Source organism: Emys orbicularis, chromosome 3 (genome assembly GCF_028017835.1).
Source record: "Emys orbicularis isolate rEmyOrb1 chromosome 3, rEmyOrb1.hap1, whole genome shotgun sequence".
In the NCBI taxonomy this organism is placed as follows: Eukaryota; Metazoa; Chordata; order Testudines; family Emydidae; genus Emys; species Emys orbicularis.
In genome coordinates, this window is record NC_088685.1 from 16262009 (window position 1) to 16280088 (window position 18080).

Sequence of the window (18080 nt, forward strand, 5' to 3'; positions counted from 1 at the left end):
TATTAACAATGGCCATAGAACTGGACCTCAAACTCTCTTTAGACAGGCCACTGATCAGCAATTAGCAGGGAATTATATATCCACTGCAGTCCTAGGAGAGGACACTACCCTAGAAGTTAAAGCGTCCTTGACCCATTTCCAGTTCCCTGAGCCAGGCAGTCCCCCAGATGTCAGCCATCACTGACAGGCACCCACCTCTGGGGGAAAACATAGCAGCAGTTTGAAAGTGCACAGAAACACTACACAATGGTTTAGGACAGGAAGTACACTCTCCGGCTCAAAATGCAGAGGGGAAATTTTAGTAAGCAGGAAGTAATCACTAGAGATGTAATATGGTCATAATCCGGATGAAGATCCAACTGTCGTCCAAGTTTGGAGATTGTTGTCCAATATTGGGGTAAATCCTGCCCTTTCAGTGCTTGAGGGCACTGCACAGGTCTGGAAATTGAGCTGCCATTGGGGAAAAAGAGGTCTGGCCCACTACTGGGAGCTGAGGTGCTGGCTCAGAGCCCCTTTGGAGACTCACAGGAGGGAGCTGATCTGTCAAACTGGGCTTCGAAGAGCCACCTTTAGGAGACACTGGGGCTTGTGCAGAGGAGAGAAAAGTGAGGAAGAATTGTGAGGGGGACAGAAAGGGAGAGAGAAGCCAAGGTGGTCTGGAAGGAGGGAGAGAAAGTTGTGTAGCTGGGCAGACTTCCAAGTTTTCTTTGCAGGGGACAACACAAAGAACAGTCATGCTCCTTTAGCTTGACAAGCCACCCATGCTGGCTCCAAGGGACTAACTGCTTAAGGACACTCCATATCTGAGCTAGAACAGGGACAGCCCTATTGGGTGAGGCCCCTTCTTCAGGCCCTGGAGAAACGCAGGAAAAGTGGGGAGGAGAGATGGAGGAATGAGGGAGGTCAGAGACTGGGGAAAACCAGGAAAGCTTGGAGGGACAGAGTGGTAGGGGGCAACCAGAAAGACAGGAAGACCTGGGGAAAAAGGAGAGAAATAAGGATGGGCAAGAAAGTAATACAAGAGAGAAAAGAGAATGGCATGAAGATGGAAGTAGAGAAAAGGAGAAAGGAAGTATACACATAAACACGGGTATGTACACACACACACACACACACACACACACACACACACACACACACACACAGAGGAACTTGAGTATTTCCTGACGGAAGTGCAGGGTGCTTAACAGACACAATGAGTCCACTTTAAGTACAGGGCAGGATTTGAACAAGAAGGTGTAAAAAGGAATGAAATGGAAGTTGTAGGTCAATTGTAACCCAAGTTGGGGGCAGCATACAGTAAGACAACTACATGTTCCTCACAATATCTCCCATATCCCCTCACTCCCACCACCACATTGAATTCAAGCACTGACTCCAAATGGGTAGGACCTCAGACTTCAGTCTTCTCTGAATGATAGTTCCTCCAGCAGCACCGTGCTCACCTAACTCCATGCTGCAGCACTACTAACTGAGTATTGATTCTATGGGGAAAAAGCCACCTACTGAGACCCCAACAACATCTTCTCAGCATCTGGGTGTTTCTTGAAGATCTCCAATCCAAGTACCTACTAATTTGCCTTTAATATTTACAGCTGTTGTTCTACAAGGGTGGAAAAGGACCACTAGCTGGCAGAAGGGGGAAAGAAGCCCTAGCTGAATGGAGACTTGCATTCAGTATGAAGTGCCACCAAGTGGAGACTGGAAAGAAGGGTGTGAGCGTTTGCAGTTATAAGTGGGCTCTTCTCCACCCATCTGCAAGACCTGGATAGGGGAAACCATGTGCTTTTTTTCACTGAGCAGATGCTGAGATGCAGTCCCCTTATTAGAGAGTGAAAGTCCCCTTTGAAACCTAAAATGGAGACTTTAATTCCAATAAAGGTTTTAATTCTGGTACATTGCAGAAAATCAAAACACCCGTGAAAAGGAGCAGAGAGACAAGACTCCTTGGCTTGTAAGTTGAAAGCTTCGGAAATTTAGAAGGCTCTGCAGCCATTTATGATATTTGCTGTTGTTTTCCAGGATTGGTGGGTTTGTTTTTCTTGCTTCCTGTAGAACTTGATACATGAAAGCCTATTTCAGTGACAATACCCTTCCCCCACCCTGGGAACATGCAGTATCCACTCCATAGACTCATTGCTGCCAAACTCATGTACCCACACTACCTGGCTGTATTTATCACAACAAACTTGAATCCAGTGTACAAGCCAAAGCACCTTCTATGGAGCCTTTGTTTTTCAATCATATACTTGCCCTCTAGACTGAAACCAGGAAGTGCAGACACAAGAAAATAATTCAAGACCCATAATTTTGTTTTGGATACGCATACATGGCTCCCATTAGCTTGAGTGGGATTTCTGCCTGTGTATATCTGAAGTCATAATACACTCCTTTAATTATTGTAAGTGATGGGCTTCAATTGCAGGACTTGGATCCAGAGCCAAATTCGGATCCAAAATGCTGGGGCATTTGGATCCATGGTTTTGTTTTGGCCCATTACAGAAACAGGAAGTTCCTGTAAAGTTCCCAAAGTTTGGGGTGTTCAGATCTAGGGGTTGCTTCATTCAGCTCCATGGAGAACACCATTTTTTGCATGCCTCTGCACTTCCTATTTTCAGCTAGGACTGGAAGCAGAAACACCATACCACAAAAAAGCTTTCCGAGTTCAATGGGACCCGTGTGCCTGTATCCAAAGGTGGAATACGGCCCAAAGCAAACAACGAGAAAAGGTAACCAAACATTTTTAAACCCCCCCAAAGAGTTTCAGGTTCTGTTCAAGGTTTGGACAAAGAGTTTGGGTAACTTCTTCTTTTATCCAAACCGATTTGCCCATCCCTAATTGCAACAGCACATCTGGAAATGCTACAGCCAAGGCCCTGCCAGCACTTTCTTTATAAACCCTCCTGTTTTCAGAGTTTTGTAACTTTTGCTGAAAAAATCCAATAGCATAAAGGCTGAAACTTGATATCAAGGTTCTCAGCTGGGGAGCAATTTTTTTCCTTCAGTGTTGCTATATTTGAAGGAAATCAAATCAAGCCAGTTTTAAAGACGAGAATAAAAACAAGGCCGGGGGGGGGGGGGGGGGGGGAAGAGGATACAGGGTTAGGAAGCGGGGGAGGGGAGTTGTGCATGTGGTTTCTGATCCTTTTTTATTTACACCCCTTGGGGGGAAATATTGCAGATAGTAACAATCTCCAACTCTGGCAAATGCTCAGCTCTAAACCTTGATTGTTGCCTTTGGCAGAGCAATCAAAGGAATACAAGAACCCAGGTTGCAGGTGGTGCTCCCTTAGGGTGACCAGATGTCCTGATTTTATAGGGACAGTCCCGATATTCAGGGCTTTGTCTTATATAGGCGCCTAGTACCCCTCGTTCCCTGTCCCGATTTTGCACACTTGCTATCTGGTCACCCTATTCTCCCTTGGCCATGGCACCTGCTCTGAGTCTGAAGCATGGGGCTAGGAGGAGTAGCAAGCATCAGGACACTTCTCTTTTTTAATGTCAAAAAGAAATAGAAGGGTTGAGAATGGCTGGTGACTCTGGGACAGAGAGCGAATTCTAGGAACCTCAAGTGGGAGGAAGAGGAAATTGGGAGATGATTCCTAGCAGGATGTTCAGACAAAGATGAGGTTCCCCCTTCCCCTGTCCTCTCTCCAAAAAAACTCTTCCCAGGTTTTACACTAAAGCCAGTGCATGGGAGGTTCTTCCCCTCACTCCCTTTACAGCAGTATCTAGAGGCCCCAACTAAGTTAAGGTCCCTGGTGTGCAAGGCTCTGTACACACACATAGTGAGAGAGAGTCCCTGCCCCAGAAAGCTTACAATTTAAATAGATTTCAGAGTAGTAGCCATGTTAGTCTGTATCCGCAAAAAGAACAGGAATACTTGTGGCACCTTAGAGACTAACAAATTTATTTGAGCATAAGCTTTCGTGGGCTACAGCTGATGAAGTGGGCTGTAGCCCACAAAAGCTTATGCTCAAATAAATTTGTTAATTTAAATAGACAAGACAGACGAATCACAAGCCTACAGAGTGGAAGCAATTTGCCCAAAGTCACAGCTATTCAGAGTCAGAACCCAACTCTCCTGAGCCGCAGTCCAGTGCCGCATCCACTAGACCATGGGGTCATCTGACTACTCACAGAGAGTGAAAATTACCCTTGTGCAGAGGGCCAGTGCAAGGCCTGAGTACCACTGAAGTGCCACTTACACCCTAAAATTAATTTCACCCACAGTGCAGCCAGGATCAATAAAGTTCTGCATTTATCCAGCACTTGGCTGATTCTCCGCTTTGATGTAAGGAGTACGCCCATGAGCTGGGGCAAAGTGCAAGAGATACTGGGGGACAGTGGGAGAATTAAAGAAAGTAATGCCTCCTACATTCCTCCCACATCTTCTAAAAATATGTTGGAAGACCTTTATCTATTTAAAAAAAATCTTTCAAACCCAACCAATATTAATTTATTTTATATATGACCCTTAACAAACATTCCAGCTCCAACTCAACCCCAACTCTTAGAAAGTTCAGATCCAGATCTGCATTTTGCCACTTGGGCCCATCTCTAGTACCTCAGCCAAAGATAATTTACACTACAGCAAGATCAAACTCAAAGAGCCTTAAACAGAACTTAATGCAGCTTGATGGAGGTGAGAGAAAAGAGAATCCTGGCAACAATTCACTTTCATTAGTTTAAAAACCTATATCTGATCTAGATGAAACTGGGTATGGTGGGAACAAATCAGGAGTTGTTTTCATAAAAGATGGACAAACCCATTTGGAAAAATAAATACACTCTTGAATCTTCCCTATTCAGCTCTCAGATTGAACCGAACTAGAATCTCTCTAAGGACAGAGAAAGTTTAGAATATAATTTTCAAATGCCCCTTGCACTTCCTGCTTTTACTCAACCCTGGAAATTGAAATGCTGTAACATTGCAACAAAGGCTGCTCTTGTGTTATTTCCAGCATGACCAAATGTAGGCAGCGGTGGGAAATTCATGAGAAAAGACGGGTCCTGAGCCATTACCAACCTTTAAAGGATGCAGATAAGTTAGGAAAAGCAAACTGCTTGGATGCCATGGACTGAATGAAACTCAGCCCCTAGTCAATAAGAATGTTCTCAAGAGTCTATGGTTAACTACTCAAATATCTAGGTTTTGATGTTCATTCAGTCCTCCTGATTATCTTCTTTAGTCTGTGAGTGCATAATTTATTTCCACATACTGAATGTAGGGAACTGGTATAGCAAATAATAAACTGCTCAGAGTCTTGCAGTCATTGTACTCCAAAATACAAAACTATGTTTATGCCTTAGTTTGATGAAGTGGCTATCCCAGGACAGAGTTACAAGGGAATCATGATTACATCTGCTAGAAATGTTAAAGAAGTGGCCTGGATACTCAAAGGATTAACAATGCAAGTTGCAGTATCAAAGCCTAGATAGCTATCTAGTGCTCCCTAGGTTTAGTCCATTAGCCCTAGTCCATTAAGGTAAGTCAAGAATATGGATAGCAGAAGCAACATTGTTTAATTCACACACACGCATGATTAACAGCATCATTCCCCACACCAGTCCTGGTGGCACTTCATGCATCAAATCCCTCCCTCCACCTGTTCCCATTTTGATCTGCTATTGATCACTGGGTAAGACCCTTATTCAGTGAAGGTGTCCACACTGTACAGGGTTTGCCAAACACATAAATATACATCCCCATCTACTATTTAGTGGAGTGTTAAAGGCCTTTGTGAAACCCAAGGAGATTCCACTCACCATGTCACCCTTTGTCTGCTCTTTGCTTTACATTTTCAAAAAATTCCACCAGATTTGTCAGACAAGATTTTCCTTTCCAGAAACCATGCCGGCTATTTTCTATCAGCTCATATTTTTCCAGATGTTTTGTGATCTCATCCCTTACTAATGTCTCCAAGATCTTGTCTACTGTCAAAATGAAACTTTACTGCAAATCTGTAATTCTCTGACTTCACCTTAGTCCTCTTCGTAAGGAATGGGGTTACACTTGCTTTGTTTCAGTCCCTTAGTACCTCTGGTATTTCCAAAAAGCTATTAAGACTTCTTTATTGGACCGGTATCCTTTTCCGTCATCTCTTTCGTGAGACTGGGCTGTAACCAGTCAAGTGCTAAAACTGTCTCTCTCTTCAGTGATTTTTTTTGTCTGACCCCAAAATTGTTCTGGCTTTCAATGTCCTTTGTTTTAATTTCTGGCATGTACTTAAGCTTTTTCTGAGTAGTTCCATGAGACCTACTTATCATTGGTGTTTGGATGAGAGTTAGACGGCTGAGACTCAGACCAGACAAGAGTGAGGTAATAGTGGTAGATTGGCGAACTTGACTCCTGAACATGGCAATGGTTTACAAAGCCCTTCGCTTGTAGACCAGCGGTTCACAACCAGACCGGGCTGCACTCGCTTCTTTGAAGTGAATTGGGGAGCTTGTTTCAGTGAACAGGTGTCCAAGTTATTAAAAAACCTCATCATGAAAGACAGCTTCAGTAGAGCGTCCAAGCGTTCAATGGTCATGTTCACTGAGAAGGAATGTGATGCTTGGAAACAAGCTCATTCTACCCATTATGGAAATAGCTGATAGATTTTAATAGCAATGAAGCCAATAGAGTTCTATATAATCACCCTAGAAACCCATAGTACTTAACAGAGAATGAGATCCATTCTATGGCGTTTGTAAACCATCCTATAGAACTCTATGGCCAGGAAACAATTCTGTATTAAGTTCTATAGGGTGGTCAACAAATATATGTGTTATCTTTTCATATCAAATTCTTCCCTACAAGACTTTTCCTTAAGGGGTTATCCCCAGCTTTGGAGTCAAAGGCTGGACATCAATTTGCATGGTGGCCTGAGACCTTCCTTAGTGTAATTTTGACTGGACTTTCTCTGCCCTGTGCTAATTGGCTTCTTCCTCCAATCCTCCCGCTCCCTCAATCTCTTCGCCTCAGCCTCACGCCACACCAGACCCTCGAAGGACATGCCTACACTAGCGAGCATACAGTGGCACAGCTGTACCGATGCAGCCGTGCTGCTGTAAGGTCTCCCAATGGGAGAGAGCTCTCCTGCTGGCATAATTAAACCACCCCTAACGAGCGGCAGTAGCTCTGTCAGTGGGATATGCTGTCCCGCCGACATAGCAGTGTCCACACTGCCGCTTCTGTTGGTATAATTTACGTCAGTCGGGGTGGGGGTGTTTTTTCACACCCCTGAGCGATATAGGTTATATCAACAAAAGTGCTAGTATAGACATAGCCTTATTCTCTTCTCCCTGGACTTGCCCCTCTCACCACCCTTCCTTTCCCTTTTCTTTCCAATTGACTTATCCCCTCCTAAGTAAACTCCCCCCCCCCAAAAATCATGGAACTAACATGATGTTTGTGCCAGCATATTGGTCACTCTGCTTGTGTGTTCTACCCCTTCCCCCACCTGTATTTGTCTTGTCTATTTAGATTGTAAGCTCCTCATGACAGCGACCATCTACTACTATGGAAGTGCCCAGTGCCCAGCACAATGGGACCCCATTTGTGGTTGGCCTTTAGGCACTATCTTAATAAACTCAATGTTAAAAATGACAGAAGATGTGAACATGACTGAAAGGGGAAGGGTGAAACAGGGTCTCCTCTCACCCCAGTGCAAGTCCAGAGAAACGCTACTGACTCCAGTGGAGTTACACCAGTGTAAAATTGGCGTATGTGAGAAGAGATTCAGGTCCCCTATATGTTAAATATTGGCAATGTATTTGCATTTTCTTCCTCCGTTCTTTGCAAGATACTGAGGCAGCAGCTGGATCTACAGATGGTGTAGAATGAGCAAATGCTGAACACACTCAAACTATATCTGTGGTACATTTATGTCTGTTGCCGGGTTCTTTGGCAGTCATCATTGCCAAGTCTCAGGCTATTGGTGCTTGTGGTTGGCAGTGCTGCAAACACCTCTGGCTGGTTTCTTTACTAGTGAAGGAAAGAGGTAATCTGAGACTGTTCTTAGGTAAGGCGGATTGGTTGGGCCACCTCATCTTCACAAGAGGAGGAAGGATGGTCCAGTGGTCAGAGCATGGCCTGGGAGAGCCAGATTAAATTTTCTGCTCTGCCACAGATTTCCCATGTGACCTGGGGCAAGTCATTTAGTCTTTCTATGCCTCAGTTCTCCAACTGTAAAAGGGGGATAATAGCACATCCCTATCTCTCAGGGGCATTGTGAATATAAATACATTAAAGATTGTGAGGTGCTCAAATACTACAATAACAGGGCCCGTATCAGTACCTTAGATGTTAATTAGTTATGATGAATTGCCAAGATCCATGCACCCATTATTTTATTATTTCTCTAGTTGAAGGCCTGATTCTTCTTCCATTGAAGCCAATGGCAAAACTTCCATTGATTACAATGGGAGAGGGATTGGATCATGGATTCTTGGGACAAGGTCTTCTCATGTCTGTATAGCACTATGCATTCTAGCCGATAGAAGTATATAAAGGGTTGATAACTGTGATAACTTTGGACCACGTTCAGTTCTGTACAAACCCTTCCTGAGGATTTTTGTTCTACCACAATAGAAGCTCTTTAAAAGGTTAAATAGGGATAACTTTAATTGTTAGCATCTATCACTTCTCTAACTTGACCACAAACATATCAGCAAGAGCTGCTTCTGATAATGCTTGACTACAATGGCATTCCTATGTATGCCGCATACATACCAGGCATATGTACTCAAAATGAGTTGAACCCTAGTGAATATTGCTGAATAGGCAATCACAGGACGGTACAGGGTTACTATGATCTTCACCCCAAATAGCCTTTACATTGCTCTCCTGAATTTTTGCCTGCACTTTTCAACAAACGACAACACCGTTTCCCAATGAAGCCACAGGCCTGCATCTTGGCTGGTGTAAATTGATGGAACTTTACTGAAGTTGATGGAGCTCCACCAATTGGCACCAGCAGACAACTTGGCCCTCTGGGTTTAAACTTACTTCAAATAGACCCCTATGGTCCCTCTACATGTACAATAATGGCTTTGAAAGATCTGCCATTTGGTTGCATCCTCCCTGTCAGCTCATGGGAGCCCAGCAAGTACAAAGGCATGGCCTATAAAAGAGCAGAGACCCACAATCAAAAGAGGCCAAACCTGCTTGGAAGGGCTCTCCCTACATGCTCTCCCCATCCTCCCACAGCTCCGATAACACGGACCAACTTGGTTGCTAATCTGCCAGAGGCCACCAGGCCACAGCTGCACTTCTAATAAGTAAACAAAGATTCTTTACTAGGGCTGGCAGAAAAGAAGGGATATGGGTACAAAATCCTAGAGACAAAAGCAAGGTGGAGAATTTCCCAGCTACCTTCCCAGAGGCAGTCCAAAAGGAGGGGGTACATGGGTAAACTCCCAGGGTTCCCTGGGTCTAGTACCCAAGTTGCCTCTTGAAGTTCATCCTTCTATAGGAGGGAGATACTGTCATAGGCCAAGAATTACAAAAATGGGTGCCTAAGCTTAGGTGCCTAAAGTGGATTTACAAGCTTAAGTGGCTTGATTTTTAAAAATGTTGAGCATCCCGCAGCTTCCATTCATGTTGGGTGTTAAACATTTTTGGAAATCATCAGGCCACTTATTCAGATGCCTAAATATGAATTTTGGGGTTGCCAGTTTTGGTTGGACACACTCCTGGAGGTTTCATTACATGACATCATCTTTAATGAAAGATTAATCTTTAATTCCTGGAGACTCCAGAACAATCCTGGAGAGTTGGCAGCCCTAATGGGTTTAGGCGTCAAACTTTAGGCACTCTTTTTTGAATACTTGGCCTTGGGCTCTTGATCTCACAGGCATAGTTTTTCTCTACCTCTGGGTTCCTGGGTGACAGCAGTGCTCGTGCTGCCCTTCACATAATCCCCTTGCTACCTTGCTGTGCCATTGGCCCACATCCTCTTCTAGGTGTTCAAAGCTGTTGTGAAAAGGCAGCCATTTGCAATGCACAGCAAGTTTTATTGGTCCCCCAGAACTGTGAAGCACCACCTACAGGCTCCATATCTATTAACTACTTACCTAAATAAAATATAGAGCACCCCTGTAAAACTAGGCGTCTACCTCTCTGTAGTTGACAGAGTACAAGACTTCCCCACACTCCCCATAGTATTATGTAAGGCTCCTCCCACACCTTGTCACCTCTTCCTTCTTTGCTGCTGGCGGCTCATCTCCTTGGGCCACTCTCAGGCTGCTCCTTCGCCAACACTAGCTATGCTTGTGTAACAATGCCCATGGTTGGGTCATCTGTGGGGAAAGAACCCCAAATCCCTGAATCTAAGCGCACAAGCCTCTACTGGTTGAGCAGAAGGAGAAGGCTCCCTTAGTGTGGAGGTGGTAGCTGACTTATAAAACTTTTTGTGTGGTCTATTCAGTAGAGAGCACCAGAGCCACACTGGGTCCATCTGTGCTGGGGGGAAAAAAAAAAAAAAAAAAAAAAGACTGGCAGCACAGCTGCAGCTGGCCCAGATCTTGACTCAGGTTTGTGGGATTCAAGCTGGAGAGTTAAAAATTGCAGTGCAGACATTCGGGCTCGGGCTGAAGCCCGGGCTCTGAAACCCTGCGAGAAGTTGGATCTGGGAGCCTGGGCTCCAGCCCAAACCCAAGTATCTACACTGCTATTTTTAGCCCCAAAGCCTGAGCACGAGCCAATTGACCCTGGCTCTGAGACTCAGTGTAGTGTAAATGTACCCACTGTATCAGCATGAATTATGCTTGGTTCCCTTTGCCTGTTCCAGCCCCACCATGTGGGTATGTAACCTGTGCTACAGCCTTAACTAACAGCCAGTTGGCTTTTTGCTTATGCTGTAGAGGCTCATGCACTAAGGGTACGTCTACACTTACCTCCGGGTCCGACGGCGGGCAATCGATGTTCTGGGATCGATTTATCGCGTCTTGTCTAGACGCGATAAATCGATCCCGGAAGTGCTCGCCGTCGACGCCGGTACTCCAGCTCGGCGAGAGGAGTACGCGGCATCGACGGGGGAGCCTGCCTGCAGCGTCTGGACCCGCGGTAAGTTCAGACTAAGGTACTTCGAATTCAGCTACGTTATTAACGTAGCTGAATTTGCGTACCTTACTCTGAAGTGGGGGGGTAGTGTGGACCAGGCCTTAGCTCCAGAGGTCCCAGGTTCAATCCCACCCGGTCGTCGGTGTTACAGCTGCACAGCCCTCTCCCTTTCTTAGCCCTGCCCCTGGCCAAACTCTTCCGTCAACTCTACAAGGGCTTCACCTCCTGGCCGGAACTTTCCTGCACGCTCATGCATTCCATCAGCCCTTTTAACTGGCCTTCTCTCTGCAGTCAGCTGCCTCTATAGCTTGCCATTCAAGCACATCCATCCTTAGACTCCCAGTTCATACACTTCATCCCTTCTTTTCTCTAGAAATCACTTCCTTTCCCAGGTCATGCTGCAACACAGGATACCCTTTACTGTCTAGATGCCAATCTAGGTCCTTTAAACCCCCTGGGGGATCTGTGTCTGAGTTTTCATTCTAAAAGCGAGGTGGAGGGTGAGACTCAGCAGTGTCATGATGAATAACACTGGCGGGCATTTGTGTGTGTGAATGTTTCTTCTCTAAAGTCAAACTGAGTCCCCTGTTGGTAAGTGCGATCCTTTCATCAGCTTTATAGAGCTGAGCTCTGAAGGGAGTAATTAGGTCACCTGTTGTGGTTACATGTGAAGGGCAATTAGGAGAGATTGTGGTAAATTAACTCAGCTCAGCAAGAGCAAGCCCTATTAAACAATTAACCATGGCCCTTGGGGATTATTAATTAACTATTTACAGCTAATTGAATGGAGTGGGGATTTTGATGAGCTGCTGCATATTCATCGAGATCAATGGAAGAGCCCTGCATGGCTGGAACTGTGTGAAACTTTTAGTCCAAAATGGCTTTTCAGAGGAAACGAAAATTTTCACAATTTTTATTTCATTTTCTTCTAAATTTTTTAGCGCAAGGAATATTTAAGGAGAGATTCTCTCTCCCCACACTCACACAGTTCATGCCTCACATGCAGTTTAGTTTAAAATAAAATTTAAAAAACCAAGTGAAAATAAGTGCTCTCTTTGCGATAGGGTTGAAATTAACCCAATGAGCAACACTGGCCGGAGATCATATGAATATTGTGCTGTGAATTCCTCCAAGTCAATGCCAGCCCTTGAATAACAATGAGGGAGGAACGGTTTGGCAGTGTATTTCCCAATTTTTTTAAAATGAGAAAAAGGTTCACAAAACTCAACATAAACCACATTGGGTGAGGGTGGGTCTCGGTCTCCCTCTAGTGGCTGGCTCATATAAGAAGATAAGAGTCTACTATAGTTGCCAGCTAGTAGAGGTACTCCTTTAATGTAAAGAAGTCCTTGCTGATGCCCATTCTAATATTAAAATGCTGTAAATAAATTTTCCCCCACTTACATTAACTCATGATTTGCCCCCCCCCCCTTTTAAAGTGAATTTGATACTAGTGCATTTTGCTATAGTGGAGGCACAAGGAGACTAAATCTGAAATTTAGGGCTTGTCTACATGGCGAAGTTAGTGTGGAATAATCTAAGGTGAGAATGTAAAACACACTAGCTACTTTGCATTGACACTCTATTTGGACACACTTACTCCTCACTAAGAATGGCTTTGGGTAGCTCAGTTTAATACACTTCCAAAGTATATTAAGCTAAAGTGCATAAAGGCATTCGTTGCAGAGTAAGAGTGTCCATACAGAGAGTTAATGCAGGAGAGCTAGTGCACATTATCCACTCCAGGCTTTTTCCCGATCAGGACAAGCCTTTAACCATGAAACAGCAAAGCAGGCCTTTTGACTGCCACCCCCTGCTAATTTGGAACACCTGGAAATGCAAAGGAGCATCTCAGCTTTCATTAAAACAAGCCCTTTCCCTTGCAAAGCCAGTGCTGATGCAGGGTTAATCCTTATGGATGCATGTGACTGATTTTCTATATTTCACATTTTCTTTTTAAAGTACTGGTTTATCTAATCCAGACACTTAGGCCTTGTCTACGCTAAAGGGAAAAATCGATCTAAGCTGCGCAATTTGAGTTACGTGAATAACGTTGACTCCCCTTACTCATCTCGTTCCAGTGGAGTACAGAAGTCGACGGGAGAGCGATCAGCCGTCAATTTAGAGGGTCGTCACTAGACCCGCTAAATCGACCGCTGATGCATCGATCGCCGCAGCATTGATCTTCCAGTAAGTGTAGACAAGCATCCTTAACTTTATAGTTAATAAAGCATTTTAGTCTGGCCGTTATGATGCGAAACAAAGTACTGGTGTTCCACATTTTGGCCATTTATCACACATTTTTTGACCAGCTCTATTCAAGGCCCAGTGGAGGTCTTTAGACAGTTGAGAAAGGCTCTCATGATTTGCAATGATAGCAGCAGAACATGTATTGTCAAAAGCCCTCAGTATGGCAGTCTGATAGTCAAATGTTTCCCAAAATAAAGCTAAAACTTTGAATTGTTGCAAAGTATACAGTAGATGTACAGATGAAATGCTGCTTTTGTTTGAAATGAAAAATTCTTTGCAAGAGCTCAAGTATCCGAGGGGTAGCCGTGTTAATCTGGATCTGTAAAAAGCAACAGAGGGTCCTGTGGCACCTTTAAGACTAACAGATGTATTGGAGCATAAGCTTTCGTGGGTGAATGCCCACTTCGTCAGACGCATGTAATGGAAATTTCCAGAGGCAGGTATAAATATGCAGGCAAGAATCAGTCTGGAGATAACGAGGTTAGTTCAATCAGAGAGGGTGAAGTCCTCTGCTGGCAGTTGAGGTGTGAACACCAAGGGAGGAGAAACTGCTTCTGTAGTTGGCTAGCCATTCACAGTCTTTGTTTAATCCTGATCTGATGGTGTCAAATTTGCAAATGAACTGAAGCTCAGCAGTTTCTCTTTGGAGTCTGGTCCTCAAGTTTTTTTGCTGTAAGATGGCTACCTTTACATCTACTATTGTGTGGCCAGGGAGGTTGAAGTGTTCTCCTACAGGTTTTTGTATACTGCCAGTCCTGATATCTGACTTGTGTCCATTTATCCTTTTACGTACTGACAGTCCAGTTTGGCCAATGTACATAGCAGAGGGGCATTGCTGGCACATGATGGCATATATAACATTGGTGGACGTGCAGGTGAATGAACCGGTGATGTTGTAGCTGATCTGGTTAGGTCCTGTGATGGTGTTGCTGGTGTAGATATGTGGGCAGAGTTGGTGTGACAGTGTACCTGCATTCTGTTAGCAATACTACATCCCAACCTGTTTGCAAGCATCTGGGGACCAGGAACCCCAAAACGGGCTAGAACCCCTAGGAGTGACATCATATGGTTTCAAGGTACTGAAAAGGAGTGTGACCAAAGACAAACAGAAATTTTACAGATACTGCCTCCGCCATGGACAGTGTCCAAGTCTCTGGCAGTAAGTTCAGGGGGAGGGTGTGACAGTGTACCCCACAAGGCTTTATGGGGAGGGGGTGCTTATAAATGTATGTATGACATAACTGGAATATGTTTTGTGCTGCCTGTGCCATGTAATATATCTCCGTAAAGGTTATGGTCTGCTATATCTGTTCATCCTATTTGTACATATATATCATTTTCTACTTGAGGTTAAGAATATGGGCTGTATGCTTGCTTGGTTTCTAAGTAAGCTTTGGGAGGCATTTGGTCAGCTTCTTTAGGAAGGAATTTGCCAGGTTAAGTACCTGATCAGGAAACACTTGGAGAACAATGCATCTTGGAATGCTCCAATCCACATAAGAAGTCTTCCTGGAGACATGCAAGATACCATGTGGACAATGGCTTCGGCCTGTAAAGACTGAGTCATGCAGGGACATGTGACTTGCCCAGGTGACTCCAGAACTCCATCTTGGAGCTGGACTTTGCATAGGAGGGAGGAGGGGGGTCTCCACCCACAAGAGAGAGTCTATTTAAACCCGTGGGAGACCCCTCCATTTTGTCTTCAGCTGGCTAAAGAAGGAGCCTCTCCACCCCCCCAGGATACTTGAAGGAAACTGAAACAAACGACAGTAACTACAGGGGGTGTGAGTGATTGCTGGACCCAGGCTAAAAGGAGATTAGCCTGTAAAAGGGAGCATTCGGGAACTGGTGAGGAACTTATCTGTATTTAGTTTGATTAGACATAGATTTGCGCATTTTATTTTATTTTACTTGGTGACTTACTTTGTTCTGTCTGTTACTACTTGGAACCACTTAAATCCTACTGTCTGTATTTAATAAAATCACTTTTTATTTAGTAATTTACTCAGAGTATGTATTAACACCTGGGGGAGCAAACAACTGTGCATATCTTTCTATCAGTGTTATAGAGGGCGAACAATTTATGAGTTTGCCCTGCATAAGCTTTATGCAGGGTAAAACAGATTTATCTGGGTTTAGACCCCATTGGGAGTTGGGCATCTGAGTGCTAAGGACAAGCACACTTCTGTGAGCTGTTTTCAGGTAAACTTGCAGCTTTGGGACAAGGGATTCAGACCCTGGGTCTGTGTTGGAGCAGACAGGAGTGTCTGGCTCAGCAAGACAGGGTGCTGGAGTCCTGAGCTGGCAGGGAAAACAGGAGCAGGGGTAGTCTTTGCACATCGGGTGGCAGCTCCCAAGGGGGTTTCTGTGATCCAACCCGTCACAGTTGGCATCGAGGTTTGTTGCATGTTTGTTTGCAAGAGCTGTTACTGTGTTGTTTATTCACAATGAAGCACAGCGATGGGTAGTCCATTGGACAAGAGTTAGGTTTGTTTGGGGATTTTTTTCTTGGGTGTGGAGGAGTCAATGGCAAGATGTTTTGCAGGCCTAGCAAAAAAATGCAAAAGACAGTCCTGAATGATGGTTACATCGAAGGAAGTAGAAGCACAAGCTTCCTCGTGTTGTCCTGACAAGATGCCTCACCTGGGAGACTGCCACTATTGGGCAAAAAGCTAATTCTCTCTGTATTCTTCTATGCAGACTACTTATACATCACTATGCAATGGATCTCTTACCTTTCTGGTGTCAGGAGGTAGCTATGCCTCAGTTTCTCCCCTGGTCCACAGCAAGTACGGTAGTGTAGTTTATGTCTCAGTTTCTCCTCTGGCTGGGTAGCCAGTTTGATGTGGTTTAGCCCTACAGTCAGATCTCAGAGTCTTCCTCTTCCCTGGTAACAAAAACATCCAAGCAAAAAAATAAAACCCAATCCTTCACCCTTTCTAAGCTGGACAGCCCTCTGCCCATGGTCCACCCAAGTCTTCTCCCTAGAGAAGAGTGGAGCAAAGGGTGGGTCTTCCTCCCACCATCTCTGGAGGTCCCAGCCTTCATTCCTAAAAAAAAGTTGGTCCACATACAGGCCTGAAGTCCACACCACTTCTCTCATCCCAGCCCATTTTGTTCCTCTTTTCCCCTCACGTACCTAAATCTTCACCCCTCAGCACAGGGGTCACGACCAGTCTTTTCCTCCAGAGAACAATTTTCGTATCCCCCCATCTCCTGCCTCTTCAGGTCTCAATCTCTTTACAGAGAGCCATCGTTCAGATCTTACCCAGGCCTTGGTAGCTCTCTAAGGGTGGGAAAAGAAGGCTGCCATTATGCCTTTCCCAGCATTCTTTGCTATCCTCACCCTCCGACTGAGCTGAAATCATGAACACATTGTGCTGGGCCTCTAGCCTCCATTGTTAGGCCAGCACACTGTTACAGAGTCCTTCGCGATTCATTTTAGAAGACTGGAGCATCCACTGAGTAACAAAGATAGGCTCAGACCCAAACCCTGAACATTTTTTTTGAGGGCGTATCAGTAATTAAAATCCGAATCTGGCACCTATGTACTAGAATGATGTAGAAGCATTGGCTAATTACACAGGCTTATTCCCCCAGCTCCAACCCTGCCCCCATGTTTTGGCACTGGGTCAGGTCCAAAACGGGAAAGAGCTTATTTTCCAGTACCATTCAGACGCAGGTGAAATTTCATGAGCTTTCTATCATATCCTGCCAACACTCCACAAGAGCAGCTTTTGAGATTCTAGGGCTGTCACATCCTAAACCCAGGTACTTTTCAGCCAAAAGCCCAAACCCTGAACCTGATTCAGTTCCAAACACCTCTGCAGTCCATCTCTACCATGGGCATAGTTTGGGGGGCAGGGGGAGGTATTACCCTCCCCAAACTGCAAGCCTCAGGCAGATGCAGAATTTGCCCCCCATGTGGCCTCACTGGCCTGGCTGCAGCCACACACACCCAATATAGAAGTCAAACTATGCCTATGATCTCTACTTATTAGCAATATATATACTCTCAGAAACTGAAAATGACACATCAGAGCACTACAGATGGAGGGAGTGTGTCTCCTGGTTGGAGCAAAGGGATGGGAGTCAGGACTCTGGAATTCTATTCCTTGCCCTCCCACAACCTCACAGTTTGATTTTTGGGCAAATCACTTAAACATCTCCGTGCCTCAGTTTCCCTGCCTGTAGACCCTTAGTTCTTTCACAGCCCTGTTGGGAGGCTTAATTAATTACTATTTGTAAAACACTGAGAGATCTGCAGATTAAAGGTGCAAAGAATTAGATTTTATTAGTATCTAATGCTGCTCTCACCCTCACACAATAATTGAACTTTGGCAAAGGCTCCACAAAACAGAAACCCTTCTTTGTGCTTGGTGTGGATGGATTATGATCATTTTAGGACTCTAGCTATGTTTGTTGGCATAAACTTAGAGAAGTTCCAAACAGCCAAATGAAAAATAAATCTTATTGTACATTTATACCAAGCTGGGTTCACAGTTTCCTCTTTATTTTTATTAGATTGCTATTTTGATTTTTTTTAAACAAACAGTGGAATATAGAGTTATTTTAACTTTGAAATTTATGGTCTTCCTTACAACAGGTAGTCACAGTTGCATTCTTGCAAAAGAAAACAAAATTAAAAATATAGACACAGGAAATAAAATTAATTTTAAAATATATGAAAACATTTATTCTGTGCATCAGCCCAAGCGAACAGACATGTCTCTGACTGATACCCACCACAGACTGCAGTTTCTTGAATTGATTGATTAAT